This window comes from Podarcis filfolensis (genome assembly GCF_964270895.1).
Source record: "Podarcis filfolensis genome assembly, chromosome: 1".
NCBI classification, from domain to species: Eukaryota; Metazoa; Chordata; class Lepidosauria; order Squamata; family Lacertidae; genus Podarcis; species Podarcis filfolensis.
The window spans coordinates 83,825,666-83,840,789 of NC_139604.1; the positions used below are offsets into that span (position 1 = coordinate 83,825,666).

Sequence of the window (15,124 nt, forward strand, 5' to 3'; positions counted from 1 at the left end):
CAGTAACAGACCCTTGGCCCCTACCTCAAAGGAGCAGTCTGTTGTCGGGAGAGGTCCACCACCCAGACTCGGATTGGCTACAACTTCACGCTTAGCTGTTGAGAGGGAATGCCTAAGGAAGTTGGGGTTGACTGACTAGTAACCTCCACCATCCTAGCTTCCGGCAGAGTCCACTCAGCGAATCTACAAATTCACCTGGCGGGCCTTTGTCAGGTGGGCACGTAGAAATAAGGTGGATCCCCTAGAAGGACAGGTACCAGACATTCTAGCTTTCCTACAGGAGGGCTTGGAACGGGCTACGACCAAACACCTCCGCAGGCAAGTGGCAGCCTTGGGATCAGTTCTCAGATCAGCAGGAACTCCTCTGGGGTCCCTCTCCCTGGTAAGACGCTTTCTGTTGTTTTTTAAAAATATATTTATACTTGTACATCATACAAACATTGAATAAAATGAACAAATAATACAAAAACACAAGAAAATTCAAAAACAAAATTACAAGGATATAAACAATAACATAAACTACAATCGAAAAAAGAAAAAGAAAAAAGTGACTTCCAACTAACTCCATGTGGATCTTTATTCCTCATATCACTGGTTGTCTGTAATGATTAAATTAAATTTAATCGGTAAGACGCTTTCTGAAGGGAGCAGCGCAGCTAAAACCACCCACGGTACACAGGTTCCCCTCTTGGAATCTCCACAGGGTACTGAAGGCACTCACAGGGCATCTCTTCACGCAGCTGCACTCTGTCCCCCTAGGGTTTTTGAGCTGGAAGGTCCTTTTCCTGGTGGCCGCAGAAGACAGACTCAGAATTCAAAATGACCTTAACAGATTGGAGGAGTGAATGTTGCTACTTAACCATGGTAAGTTCCTTCTCTGTAGGGAAAATTGGGATCCATGATGATGTGGGTTTGTCTCTGCCTATCTCAACACTGGCAGAAAGTCTTTTTTAAAAAAACAACAACTTTGAGGATACCTCAGGGGAGAGACAAGTCACTGTTGCTTGCAAAATCAGAGATTGTGATTCAATAGGTGGGTACTGTTTCGTGTTTCAAATAGACAAAAATGTGGCTATGAAATCAAGGAAGTGTGGGTTCAGACACTGGATTGTGAGCACAAGCAAAAGGCATGGATTCTTAAATGCTTCTGTGCTTCATCAGATTTTTGTATGTGACCACCAATAGTTAAGAGTTATTTTCTCCTAGAATATGTAAAGTGAGAAAGTAAAATTGGTTATTCATCAAGCACATCCTGTGCGGTGCAGAATACATGATCAAGTCCTTGTTGAATCAAACTTACGCTGCTAACAAATTTAGGTTCTAGTGCTAAATGTTATTTACTGGAGCTTTATTCGTCCTCACTTGGAAGTGGCTTCCGCTATCAAAGGGCTTTCAGGATTGGGAAATGCTGCCCAATAGAAATCAATCACTATTAAAATTGCAGCTGACCAGAGGTGAAATCTGCCCAGTTTTAGGCCTACCATCAGGTTACATTATATGGATGCTCTTTTATACCTTGATCTTAAAATGCATCACAGATAAGCAAATTCAACTAGAATAAAAAGGAACAACTTCATCATCTCCTGGCAAATAGAAGGGGAAGAAATGGAGGCAGTGAGAGATTTTACTTTCTTGGGCTCCATGATCACTGCAGATGGTGACAGCAGTCACGAAATTAAAAGACTCCTGCTTCTTGGGAGGAAAGCAATGACAAACCTAGACAGCACCTTTAAAAGCAGAGACATCACCTTGCCAACAAAGGTCCGTATAGTTAAAGCTATGATTTTCCCAGTAGTGATGTATGGAAGTGAGAGCTGGACCATAAAGAAGGCTGATCACTGAAGAAGTGATGCTTTTGAATTATGGTGCTGGAGGAGACTCTTGAGAGTCCCATGGACTGCAAGAAAATCAAACCTCTCCATTCTTAAGGAAATCAGCCCTGAGTGCTCACTGGAAGGACAGATCCTGAAGCTGAGGCTCCAGTACTTTGGCCACCTCATGAGAAGACTCCCTGGAAAAGACCCTGATGTTGGGAAAGAATGAGGGCACAAGGAGAAGGAGATGACAGAGGACGAGATGGTTGGACAGTGTTCTTGAAGCATGAGTTTGACCAAACTGCGGGAGGCAGTGGAAGACAGGAGTGCCTAGCATGCTCTGGTCCATAGGATCACTAAGAGTCAGACACGACTAAATGACTAAACAACAACATGTTAGCCACATACAAAATTGCTTAGAAATCAAGTGGAAATTGGGCCATGGGCTGTTAAAAAGTGGATAGTTTTTGATTTAATGAACATCTCTTCTGAGTAAGATTGTCGCTGGAGCTTTCTCATCGGAGCACAGAGCAGTGCATGGAAGGTTAGCCTTGTTGCACTTCTGACATTCTTTCCCACAGCCACAAGAGAGCAGATCAGAGCAAGTTAGGGAGGCATGATTTGTTTATCCTGCCTTTATTCAAGGACTCTTCATGCTTACTCCCTGCCTGGATTTCTCTACCATGTAACTCTGGCTGTGTGCTACCTCTGAATTGTTTTGTTTATTGAGGTCGGTCCATCCAGTTTCATTTCTGTCATGTTCTTAAGCAGAAACACTGTTCAGTTACATGTATGAGTTTGTTGTTATGGGTATTCTAATGGGACTGTGAAGTCTTGGGTCCTTTTCCAAAGAGACTCTGTTGTAACTTGCATTTGTGATGTTAGCTGGTTAGCTGGTTCTAGCTAACGTGGCTTTAGGAGGCCCTGGCACCAACAACCAAACGAATGAACAGGTGCAGCAGTCACAAACACATGGATACACATGCTGCTTGGGAGATGTCTGTTCCAATTGGACTGATGTTGCTTGCACAACCCTGTAAGAAAGGCCTCATAGACAGGTTGCCTCTAATGTCAAAGACTTATCTTTGTCCCCTTAATGTGTAACATCTATGAACAGGATGAATTTGGACAAAAAGTGGGGGAGGAGTGGCAGGTACAAGACACATTCTTGAAATTTCACGTGATAGAGAGTCCCAAGTGTACTGCCATTCTTCAATAGTTTCATCATAAGGCCCACACAGTAGCAATGATCTGATACACAACGAATACATTGAAAAGTATTGCTGTATATTTGAAGTTGAGACAAACACCAGCTTAGATCAGATGGACGTTGCCTAGGAAGTATGAAGATGAGTTTGTGATCATGGTTGGGAAGGTGGTTGGACCCAGGCCTTGGTACAAGGAATAGCAACGGTAGGAAATGCAAGCTTATTTTCCCAAACAACCCATGTAGCATGCATAAGAAGACCACCCTAAATCCCAGTGGCAGTTTTATACATGCTGTTGCACCCTGCCTATGGTAACTTTAAGAAACAGGAAATTAGCTACTTTGAGGTTTCAAGCATGTTTTGAAGACCGAAGACATAGTAGCCATTGGTTTCAATACTGGGCAATTGTGATGGCAAAAATACTGTGCTTGGCATAAGTCTACATGTGCTTTCTGTGAGAATGTTTCTTTGTGTATCTGGATGCGTTAATGTAACTCTCACACATATACCGTTTTTTGTTTTTGCATTTGACCATATAATTATGCATGCTGGATCCCACTTTATCTGAAACATAAGGCTACATTATCAACATAGCATTTGCAAGTTGCCAAAGAACTTGGAAAGCTTTAGAAGAGAGGGAATTTGTTCATCCTCCATAGAAAGGAAATTGCAAACCCTTCTGCAGATGAGACACATTAAAAAATTGGAGAAAATTGGCCAATGCCATTTAAATGTGTTCATAAAATAACAGCTGATAGAAAGAACCAAACTAAATTGATGACAGTATACATCATAACTAACTAACTAACTAACTAATGTTATTTGGTACCTCAACAGCTAAGGGGTCAAAGAAAGGAATCAAGTTCACCTTAATGAAAAAGAGATGTAGAGCTCTTTTTCTAAATGTGTTAGCTGCCAAAAATGAGATGAGAATCTCAATGATATGTTCAGACATGAAGAATCATTTCCTGGACTTAGAAAAACAACAGCATCATCCACATGGAATGCTCTGCTGGAGCTTACTGATGTACTGCTAAAATTTGTCTGTTTACCATCATGTTACATTACAGAATATGCTATGCATCCTGTTGGGAGGTTCATCATACTGCTCTACGACCAAACAAGCACCTGTGCTGAAGAACTCTGTGAAAAGTATTCTGCCAACACGAGCTGCTTTCAAAGGCTTGCTTTTCCTTCCCCAATAAGCTATAGCTGGAAGTGACTGGATAATGGACTAAATATGAGAACGATGTAAAACAAAAACACCATCTGAACATCAGTGTTTGCTAAATAACCTGCTTATGCTGGCTCAGCTATTGGTTGCAAAGCACTGGAAGAAATCAAGCATTCCTTTTATGGATATGTGGCTTCAAAGTTTGGTCTCAGCAAAGATTGCCCACTTTTAAAGACTGGGACAGTGGAAAATAATAATAATAATAATAATAATAATAATTATTATTATTATTATTATTATTATTATTATTATTATTATTATTTATTTATTTATTTATTATTTGTAACCCGCCCATCTGGCTGGGTTTCCCCAGCCACTCTGGGCGGCTTCCATAGAAACCAAAAATACACTAAAATATCACACATTAAAAACTTCCCTGAACAGGGCTGCCTTAAGATGTCTTCTGAATGTCAGGTAGTTATTTATCGCTTTGACATCTGATGGGAGGGCGTTCCACAGGGCGGGCACCACTACCGAGAAGGCCCTCTGCCTGGTTCCCTGTAGCTTTGCTTCTCGCAATGAGGGAACCACCAGAAGGCCCTCGGCGCTGGACCTCAGCGTCCGGGCAGAACGATGGGGGTGGAGACGCTCCTTCAGGTATACTGGGCCAAGGCCATTTAGGGCTTTAAAGGTCAACACCAGCACTTTGAATTGTGCTCGGAAACGTACTGGGAGTCAATGTAGGTCTTTCAAGACCGGTGTTATGTGGTCTCGGCGGCCGCCCCCAGTCACCAGTCTAGCTGCCGCATTCTGGATTAGTTGTAGTTTCCGAGTCACCTTCAAAGGTAGCCCCACGTAGAGCGCATTGCAGTAGTCCAAGCGGGAGATAACTAGAGCATGCACCACTCTGGCGAGACAGTCCGCGGGCAGGTAGGGTCTCAGCCTGCGTACCAGGTGGAGTTGGTAGACAGCTGCCCTGGATACAGAATTGACCTGCGCCTCCATGGACAGCTGTGAGTCCAAAATGACTCCCAGGCTGTGCACCTGGTCCTTTAGGGGCACAGTTACCCTATTCAGGACCAGGGAGTCCTCCACACCAGCCCGCCCCCTGTCCCCCAAAAACAGTACTTCTGTCTTGTCAGGATTCAACTTCACGCGGATAAAAATCCACATGGATAAACAATTGGATACCTTTTGTATTATATTGGAATGGAATTAAAATGTGAAGTACATCAAGACACACTGAATATTGTATAAATTCATTATTTTATGAAAATACTAACAATTGTTAAATATATGGATAAATTATTTGAAAAATTCAGAAATGCTACTTTTTACATTCAGTCAAAACCTTAAGGGCTTTTTGAGGTAATAACACATACAAAAAATTAAAGAATCTGCTTCTGTACTTCTGTTAGCCTCTATCCAGCACCAGGGGGCCATGATGGTTAGGGATGTAAGGGCCTTGTGCCATCTTTTACTTTAAAAATACGGGTAACTTGCAGTTTATGCACATTTAACTTTAGTGCATTCAGCTTTACATGGTTGGCAAAACAAGTTAGAAAGGGGGTGATTGTCTGGGGGGAAAGACTTTGGTAATCCCACCCACCCATCATATTTTGACGATATGCTGTTTTGGCTTTATGCACTATCCCCAGAACGTAACCCCTGTGTAAGTTGAGAATGGTCTGTAAATAAATCTGAAGATATTTAAGCCCACAGAGCAGTTTCTTACCCACTCAGCCACAGCAGCAGATAGAAATCAGGCATATGGAACATTTGTCTTCCATCAAGCAGTAAACCTATACAGTGGCATATGGGTTACAGGAGCCGTAGCATAGTGCAACTGCTCAGGTTTTGCATGACGTCCAGCCCCACTCTCAACCATAATGCATTCAGACCAGTGTTTGCACAATTTGTGTAAAAATAAAAGGTAAAGGTAAATGACCCCTGGTCAGTTAAGTCCAGTCAAAAGCGACTATAGGGGACGGCACTCATCTCGCTTCAGGCTGAGGGAGCCGGCATTTGACCACAGACAGCTTTCCAGGTCATGTGGCCAGCATGACTAAACTGCTTGTGGTGCAACAGGACACCGTGAGGGAAGCTAGAACACACGGAAACGCCGTTTACCTTTTCACTGCAGCGGTACCTATTTATCTACTTGCACTAGTGTGCTTTTGAACTGCTAGGTTGGTAGAAGCTTGGACAGAGCAATGGAAGCTCGCCCTGTTGCACGGATTCGAACCGCTGACCGTCCAGTTGGCAAGCCCAAGAGGCTCAGTGGTTTAGACCACAGTGCCACCCACATCTCTATGTACAAATTGTGTACATAAATGGGAATCCTGCAAAAAGCAGGGCTATCCACATTCCTCAATTCTTTTCTCGGCTCTTTTCCTTTCCCTACACTTCCTTTAGGATACTGTTTCTTTGTTCATACATTACCTACATTTACTTAATTCTCTTAAACTCTTAATTTAGATTACCTGCCTCCCAGTACCTCTTCCCAGTCTATCCAAATTAATAAATGGTAGATTTAAAAGTATTTTTGTGTGTGTTAGCATGTCCCCACCCCAGCCTAGCTTTCTTTGATCCAAATGTTTAACACTGCTGGTCTCTTCTTTTAAACAGATATCATTTCTAATCAAGGACTGTGGACCTGAAGAAACTAGTGTAAGTAGCTTCTGTTTTCTGAGTACTCTGTTTCCCTGTGCTTGTGGAGTAGCACATTATTTTGTCTCAAAAATGCCAATCCCATACCCTCTATGATGCAGCAGAAAACCGGGATGCCTGTCTTCTGGATCCGCGTTGTTGTGTGAATCATGTGACCCACATGAGAACATGCCCCCCCCCAAAAAAAACAGGATGTCCTGATTTAATTGGGACAGTTAAGGGGTATGCAAGCCAGCAAAGACTAGCCAAGATTAGATAGTGGTATGCTCCTTACTGGTAGCAATGAGCAGAAAGAGGCCTGGTTTGTTATTTTTCTGTGCACATTCATCTAGAAGACCCACATAACTCAGTTAAATTACTGATTCTACGTAAATTACCTTTTGGGGTGGTTTGCTATGGTCTGAATTCTAAAAGAAAGATTCAGCCCAACTGTCAGGCATAAACAGAAATAGCACTGGGTATGGGTGCACAGGGTAATTTTACGACATGAAAATGTAATTTTGCATTGCCTTGTTACCGCACACTGTATCTTCAATAAAGGTTTGGCTGTCATTTTGCTTGAATGTGTATTTTTGTAAAACTCCCACAAGAATGGCCAGGCAGGTCTTACAGTCTCACTCTTTATCATGGCTCACACATTCAGATTCACATTAAAAAACAACAACCCCACATTCTGTCTACCTCCAGCTTTATTTCATCCAATATATAAGTTTCCTGGTATTTGTTTTTTGTTGATTTATTTTCTGGCCTGAAACAGCACTACAGTATATGCAATTATATTCTACAACAATTATTTGATTGTTACTTCTGGTTTGGTAGCCTAGAGGTCTTCCTTCTCTGCCTCTCCTTTTCTGTATCCAGTTGTAGTCGCAGAATAAAAGGACAGACTCTTGTCAAAAGCTGTAGCCCACCAGCCATATTTGGGCATTTGGTTCCACCTGACCATTTTGTTGCAATCCCCTTGTGACTGGGCACAACTCCCCCTCGTTACTGTGCTATGTGATGCTTTAAAATGAGCATCCTTATTCACCCTGCAGTCCCTAAGCCCTCTGACCAGGCTTTGTTTGGAGGTGTCAGGGAGGAAAGTGTTCTTTTTCTGCTCTTATATGTAGTCTGCTGTACTGCAGTTCTGTAGTCACCTGATTTTGATTTATGAGAGTAGCATTGCTAAGCTGGTAATAAGTAGACCATTTATACTATTCCTGAAGTCAGGGTGAGCCTGCCTCATTAATTATTGCTCTGAGAATGGGTTACATAAGTCATGTACAGACAGGGATGTTGCCAGAGGGGAAGGCAGAACTACTCAGGTGCTCGTGAATTCAGCAAGCCACCATCTGGTTTTGGCAGTCTAGCAGGTTGGAATCTCCTTAAAAGTGCAGCATAACGTACATTAATTGTAGCAAATCCTATGTAAAAATTTATGGGGATATCCTAGTAAATCCCTACAAGTGGGCATGCCATTCACATTCTGCTCTATTCCATGTTTCTTCTATGCTTTCCAGTCTAAGATATACAAATGGGCTTGGAGCAGCTTGATTTTCTTTCATTCCACTGCCATTTACCTGGGAGCGAGCACCCTTGAACTCAATTGGACTTACATCTGAGTAAACACGGTTAGGAATGTGCTGCTAGACTGCAAATCATTTGGAACAGAAGTAGTGCTTCCGAGTTTAAATAAACTTTGACATAGAACCACAGAACTAGTCCAACCCCCTGCAATGCAGGAATCTCAACTAAAGCATCCATGACAGATGGCCATCCAACCTCTGCTTGAAAACCTCCAAAAAAGGAGAGCCCGCCACCTTCCAAAAAAGTCTGTTCCATTGTCAAACAGCTCTTACTTTCAGAAAGTTCTTCCTGATGTTTAGTCAGAATCTCATTTCTTGTAACTTGAAGCCATTGGTTTGGGTCCTGCTCTCTGGAGCAGGAGAAAACAAGCTTGCTCCACACCCAACTCCCTCAACTATTCCTCATAGGTTGGTTTCCAGACTGTTGATCATCTTGGTTGCCCTCCTCTGCACACATTCCAGCTTGTCAATACAGTGGTACCTCGGGTTACATACACTTCAGGTTACAGACTCCGCTAACCCAGAAATAGTACCTTGGGTTAAGAACTTTGCTTCAGGATGAGAACAGAAATCGTGCTCCAGCGGCATGGCGGCAGCAGGAGGCCCCATCAGCTAAAAGTGGTGCTTCAGGTTAAGAACAGTTTCAGGTTAAGAACGGGCCTCCGGAACAAATTAAGTATTTAACCTGAGGTACCACTGTATCCTTCTTAAATTGCAGTGCCCAGAGCTGGACACAGTACTTAGCTGTGGTCTACTATTACTTCCCTTGATCAGGACACTATATCTGGGCATAAAGTTATAATTAAAAAATGGGAACTAACAAAATTACTTGGCACAAACGACAAGGGTAAGTAATAGCGGTATGTTGGTGCACTTCTAATTAACAAATTCTGGGCAATTTAAATCCACACATGCATATTGTACCTTCCTGCTGACAAGCAGGAGCCACTTCATATAGTAACTAATCAACAGCAAGCCTGGGAATTGATGCACTATTTCTAAACTGATTTCATCTTGCCAAATAAGCACTCACAAGAACAGCTTCTCGCAGTTGAATAATCCCTACAATAGTTGTGGCAACCAAGGCTTTGTACACATGCCAGTTTAAAGTGGATTTCATGCATCACTCGTGGATATGTTTTCATGTTGTCCACAGAATGTTGCACTCATCCAAGTGAGAAAGTAGTCCAGCAGCCCACACTTTATCAGTAAACCCCATATTAAATAGAGAGAAACAGCTAATGAGGTAAGGGGGAAAGGGGAAATCCAACATAAAATTGCATGTTACCCAGCTGTGGACATACTGAAGTGCCTTGTGTGGGTGGGTTTTAAAAGCTTACACTGGCTGCCCATTGGTTACCAGGCTAGATTCAAAGTTCTTGTGTTAATTTGCAAACTCCGTAACCATTTGGATCCGGGATATTTTAAGGACTGCCTGATCCCTTCTGTCATTACCCAATCACAGAGATCCTTAGGGGAGTCTTTGTTGGTGGTCCTTCATGGCTCAGCTGCACAGCTCATTACTACTAGAATCCATGCATTCATTGCTGTGCTCCCCAGCCTGTGGAAAGTCCTCCTAGCTGTGATGAGACACTGGCACCATCCTTGTTGAACATCAGGTGCATGACCAGTATTTTCTTATTCCAGCAGCCATTTTATGGTAGTGTTTGGGTTTCTGTTTGGTTTAATGATGAATTCTTACTGTTTTATTCTCTGTATGGTTTATTTTTATGTACACCAAATTGCTAATGATTAAGTGGTATATAAAGGTAAAGTAAAGGGACCCCTGACCATTAGGTCCAGTCGTGACAGACTCTGGGGTTGCGGCGCTCATCTCACTTTATTGGCCGAGGGAGCTGACGTACAGCTTCTGGGTCATGTGGCCAGCACGACTAATCCGCTTCTGGCGAACCAGAGCAGTGCACGGAAACGCCATTTACCTTCCCGCCAGAGCGGTACTATTTATCTACTTGCACTAGTGTGCTTTCGAACTGCTAGGTTGGCAGGAGCAGGGACCGAGCAACGGGAGCTCACCCCGTTGCGGGGATTCGAACCGCCAGCCTTCTGATCAGCAAGTCCTAGGCTCTGTGGTTTAACCCACAGCGCCACCCCCATCCCAAGTGGTATATAACTGCACCAAATAAATAAATATCAGGCGTTGACAAAAGTCTGTATCCAAATAGTTGGGTTCTGGGAACTAGAGGAAGCTGTCTGTCAAAGCGGTCAGAAGCAGATGCATAGGCAGGGGTCTAGTTTCAGAGCAGCAGTCGAGATAGGGACATCTCCCTTATATTAATGCAAATGAAGCTGTTCACTGAAAACTAATACAGTAATGCTCTTTTAAAGTTGGTTTCAAGGCAGCGCTTTTCAAGTGATGCACTTTTCAATTTCACCGTGAGTACTGGATGTAGCTGCTGGGAAGAAAGACTTCGGATAGGAGGAGCATCTCTTAGATGGGGCAGCTGGAAGGGAAATGTAGGAAAGTCATCACTGCCAATTTGTTCAGATGCTTCTCTAGTGATCTCTGCACACTCCGGCACTCCAGCACTCGGGTATGGGTATGGGTGCTATCACGCAGATGACCACCACTCCTCAATAACCCAGAGAGCGCCTGTGGATTCCAGACTTCTTGTGGCTTGATTTGGTTTTTCTTCTTCAGCAGCTGTGTCACCAATTCTACCAGCACTACTGCGACTACTGATCTCACATGATTCAGAGTGGTTTTTCCCATCTTCAGCATAATGGCATGACAAATTTAGCAAGAGGCTGACAGGCCAAATAGCAAAGGTTGTCAGGTCAGTTCCAGCTCAGGCCAGCAGTTCCTCACCTCTGGGTTAAAAGAATGACTTTCAAAATGGCCTACTCAACACAATAAGTCCTAAGTTCATCCTGCTTTACTAGTTTGGCATTTAGAAAGTTTTTGCCTAAGGAAGAAAGGGAATGTGAACAAACTGACAACACCTGTAGAAACTCTGTTATGCAATTGCGATACTAGAGGCATATGGCTTCACCTGGTGGGGCTGGGAAAGCTGCCCACACATTACTATTGCACAGAGAGAGTTTGTGATGCCAGTTTTCTAATCCATCCTTTCTAATCCATCCTATAAGGCAGCTAGCTTCCTCACAAGGTGGGCCTGGGATGGTGGGCCATTAAGAACAAAAGGCAATGGGTCATTAAGAGAACAGAGGAAATGGGGTTCTGTGCCAGATGTCAAATGGGTGGGGGCCCTCTTCCAGCTCTCTGGTAGAGAAGGACAAAAGCCTGAGTTTGAAAGCAGAGTTTGTGTTATGTGAGCTAGAAGCTGAAAAAAAGCAGCAAGCAGAGCATCAGAGAGCAATGTTTGATTTCTGATTGAATCTAAGGCTGCAGCTACTAGAGAAACAAGACCCTTTTAGGGTGCTGATGCTGTAGGCTCAGGTTGTCAATAAACTATCTATCAGAAAGACACCACAGTCTCTGCTGTCCCTCAATTCCAAAAGGAAACATGGACCCTGAGTGAGTGCCTGGGATCCCTGGAAGCTTGCTCAGAAATTGAGGTAGTCAACAGTATTTTAGTCCACAGGGTGCCTTACACAAATTTACCTTTTGTGTTGTTGCCACATCTATAGGTTATGTCCTGGCTGCTGTCCAAAACATGGATAAAGGCTCTTACTTTTAAGTAAGCAATATATCTTTGTTCAGACAAGTAATAGCCATTTTCAGATTATAAACCAAGGCTCCCTAATTCTTCTGAATAGGACAATAAAAAAAGCAAACTGGAGCTGGTACTTTAAGACAAGAAAACAACCAAGGTATCAAACACAACTGTCATACGCTGGCATTAATTATGAGAGATATAAAACTAGGTGAAATGATAGAAAGGTATTTAAAATGATTTTAAAAAAAGTTTTGACATTCCTACTTGCTAGTTAACAAATGGAGCAATGCAGATAAGAGCTTAAGAGAGAGTAGAAAATTGTCAGAAAGACAGCAAGATGAAAACTATCCATTCATTTGCACAAAAGCTACCGGTCACAAATGAACTGATACACATTGGGGCAAAACAATTGCTAATGAAGTCTGAGCTGGTGGTGACAGACCAAGAAGGAAACCTTGAGTTTGTGGTTAATAGCTCAATAAGGTGATGACCCAGCATGTGGCAGCTATGATAAAGACAAATTTCATGTAAGGGATCATTAGGAAAAGGATTGAAAATAAAACTGCCAATCTCCTGCCATTCAACAAATCTATGGATTAACCATGATTGGAATATTGTGTAAAGTTCTGGTTGCCCCACTTCAAAATGGATACAGTGGTACCTCGGGTTAAGAATTTAATTCGTTCTGGAGGTCCGTTCTTACCTGAGGTACCACTTTAGCTAATGGAGCCTCCCGCTGCCGCCACTCCGCCTCCGCGTAATTTCTTTTCTCATCCTGAAGCAAAGTTCTTAACCTGAGGTACTATTTCTGGGTTAGTGGAGTCTGTAACCTGAAGCGTCTGTAACCTGAGGTACCACTGTATTGTATAACTGGAAAAGGGGAACCAAAATGATCAAAGGGGACAAAGTGACTTCCCTATGAGGAAAGGTTACAGCATTTGGATTTTTTATTTTACTTCAGAGAAAAGGCACCCGAGACATGACAAATATATAAAATTATACATGGTGTGGAGAGTGGATAGAGAGTAGTTTTTCTCCCTCTCCATGTTAGAACCTGGGGCAATGCAATAAAGCTGAAAGTTGGAAGACTCAGGACAGACAAAAGTACAGAGTATTTCCTGCTCCTACAAGAAGTAGTGATAGCCACCAGCTTGGAAGACTTAAAAAAATTAGACAAATTCACAGATGATAAAGCTGTCAATGGTGTTTACTTGATGGTACAGTACATCCTCCATTGTTGAAGTCAATACAGTATGTGTCAATACCAGGGCTGCAAGTAGGGATGGTGCTCGTGTCCTGCTGCAGGCTTCCCATTGCCATCCAGTTGGCTACTGTGAGAACAGGATGCTGGACTTAGATGAGCCTTTGGCCTGATCCAGTTGACCTCTTAATTTTTTCCTGATAGTCTCTCCAAGTGACTGGGGTGGCATGTAATGTGTTCATTGCTACAACTGACACTCCAAACAATGATGTTGAGATAAACTTTAGCAATGATTGAAAAAGCAGGATTAACTCCCACACAACTGGGCATTACCAAGTCCTGTAATTTCATATAGTGTGTAATGGTTGCGATAATCCTCTATAATCCTATAGGTTTATTCCTTGAGTCGCAGGATCCCTCACAAACCCCCTTGTGTACATTTTCTTATGGTGAAAGCCTACCCACCATCTCTTACACTGGATAAACTGAATGTGCACCAATACAATATGAAGGTGCTGTAAGAGATGGACATCCGAATATGATAGCTGGGTATAGAAGTTTCCCATAAAGAAATCAAGTCAAATGTGCCTATAACCAAAATATCTGCAATCAAATGCTTACTCTAAGTAGTCAATCGCCAACAATAAAAGTGTATTTATAAGCAATTAGAAGTCCACTACAGATACAAACTGGGATAAATATATCCAATTAAAAGTGTTGCTGGAAAAGGAACAGCAAAAGTAACAGAAGTTAGCTTCAAAGTGAAGCTAAGATCCCAATTTCTCTATCATATGGAACAGACCTCATGACAAGAAGGTATCTGTGTATACTAATAACTTTCTCAAGAAAGAAGAGACAGTATCTTATTTATATTATTAAATTTGTATGCTGCCTTTCATCCGAAGATCACAGGGCAGCTCACAACACACAAAAAACCAAAATGAGAACACAAAATACTTAATAAAACAGAAACAAAACCAATAAGCCTCTTTCCACAAACACATTTTAAAGGCCTAAGAATGTCAATCAGCCAAAGCCCTGGTTATAGAGAAAGGCTTTTGCCTGGTGTCCAAAGCTATAAAATGGGGCTTTCCCCCCTATATGCAAAAAGCTAAAAAATCCAATGCAACCTTCAGCCAAATGATTTATAGACACATGAACAAAGAGATGAAGTGAAATGTCTTGGGACCTATAGCAGATACACTATGCAGGAAAAGTCACATAGCTGGCTGCATGCCTGCAAGAAATTTGGGTGGTTCAAAAGTATTTGCCAATGCACATGAAAAGTTGCGAACATGCCCGTACAGATCTTAAACAGATACAGTCTGCCTTGCAAGGCACTTGTTGCTTGCTGATAACATCATTTCTGAAGAGATACCTCCTCCTGGGGAGCATAGATTTCCCCACTAGGGCACAGAGCCTGCTTGCACAACCATCTACGGGGGAGGGAAGATTAGTTTTATTACGAGCTACTGTGTCATTTCCTGAGTTATGCCCCAAAGAGGGAAAAACACTGTGGAGGACAACCACACACAAATATCTCTAAGAGTGGAAGAAGAACTCAGCGGGGCAACATCTCAGCAGTAGCAAGACTTCAGGCATGAAGGTCCCACGAGCCTCTTTTCATCCAGCACGTAAATATCTACATTGGGATCTGCTGCCCCTGTGGATCTTTGCTTCCCGATGCAGTCGCCTCACCTTTGCCTCATGGGTGGGCCGGCCTTGAGCGTGGACGTTGGACACCACGCGCTCCCCGCCCGATTGCTCCCCGCCTTCAATTTACCCGCCGGGGAAAAAACCGCCCACCTGCTCACCGCGTGGCCACCACATGAATGAAGAAGGCCTCGGCCA

The 15,124-nt window shown here is 42.8% G+C and overlaps 2 long non-coding RNA genes across 5 annotated transcripts in view; one reads left to right on the forward strand and one right to left on the reverse strand.

Moving 5' to 3' along the window:
• LOC310757791 overlaps positions 1–7,166 on the forward strand; it is a 78,514-nt gene extending 71,348 nt beyond the window's left edge. For all 4 annotated transcript variants that reach the window (XR_014545475.1, XR_014545476.1, XR_014545477.1 and 1 more), the window contains one exon: positions 6,825–7,166. This is a non-coding gene — a long non-coding RNA (uncharacterized lncRNA). The remainder of the gene's footprint in view (positions 1–6,824) is intronic.
• On the reverse strand, positions 454–15,047 carry LOC310757804. Its single transcript, XR_014545481.1, has 3 exons — positions 14,495–15,047; positions 861–926; positions 454–785 (listed from the first exon to the last, which is right to left on the reverse strand). It is a non-coding gene; the product is annotated as an uncharacterized lncRNA (long non-coding RNA).
• Positions 15,048–15,124: the final 77 nt, after the last annotated feature.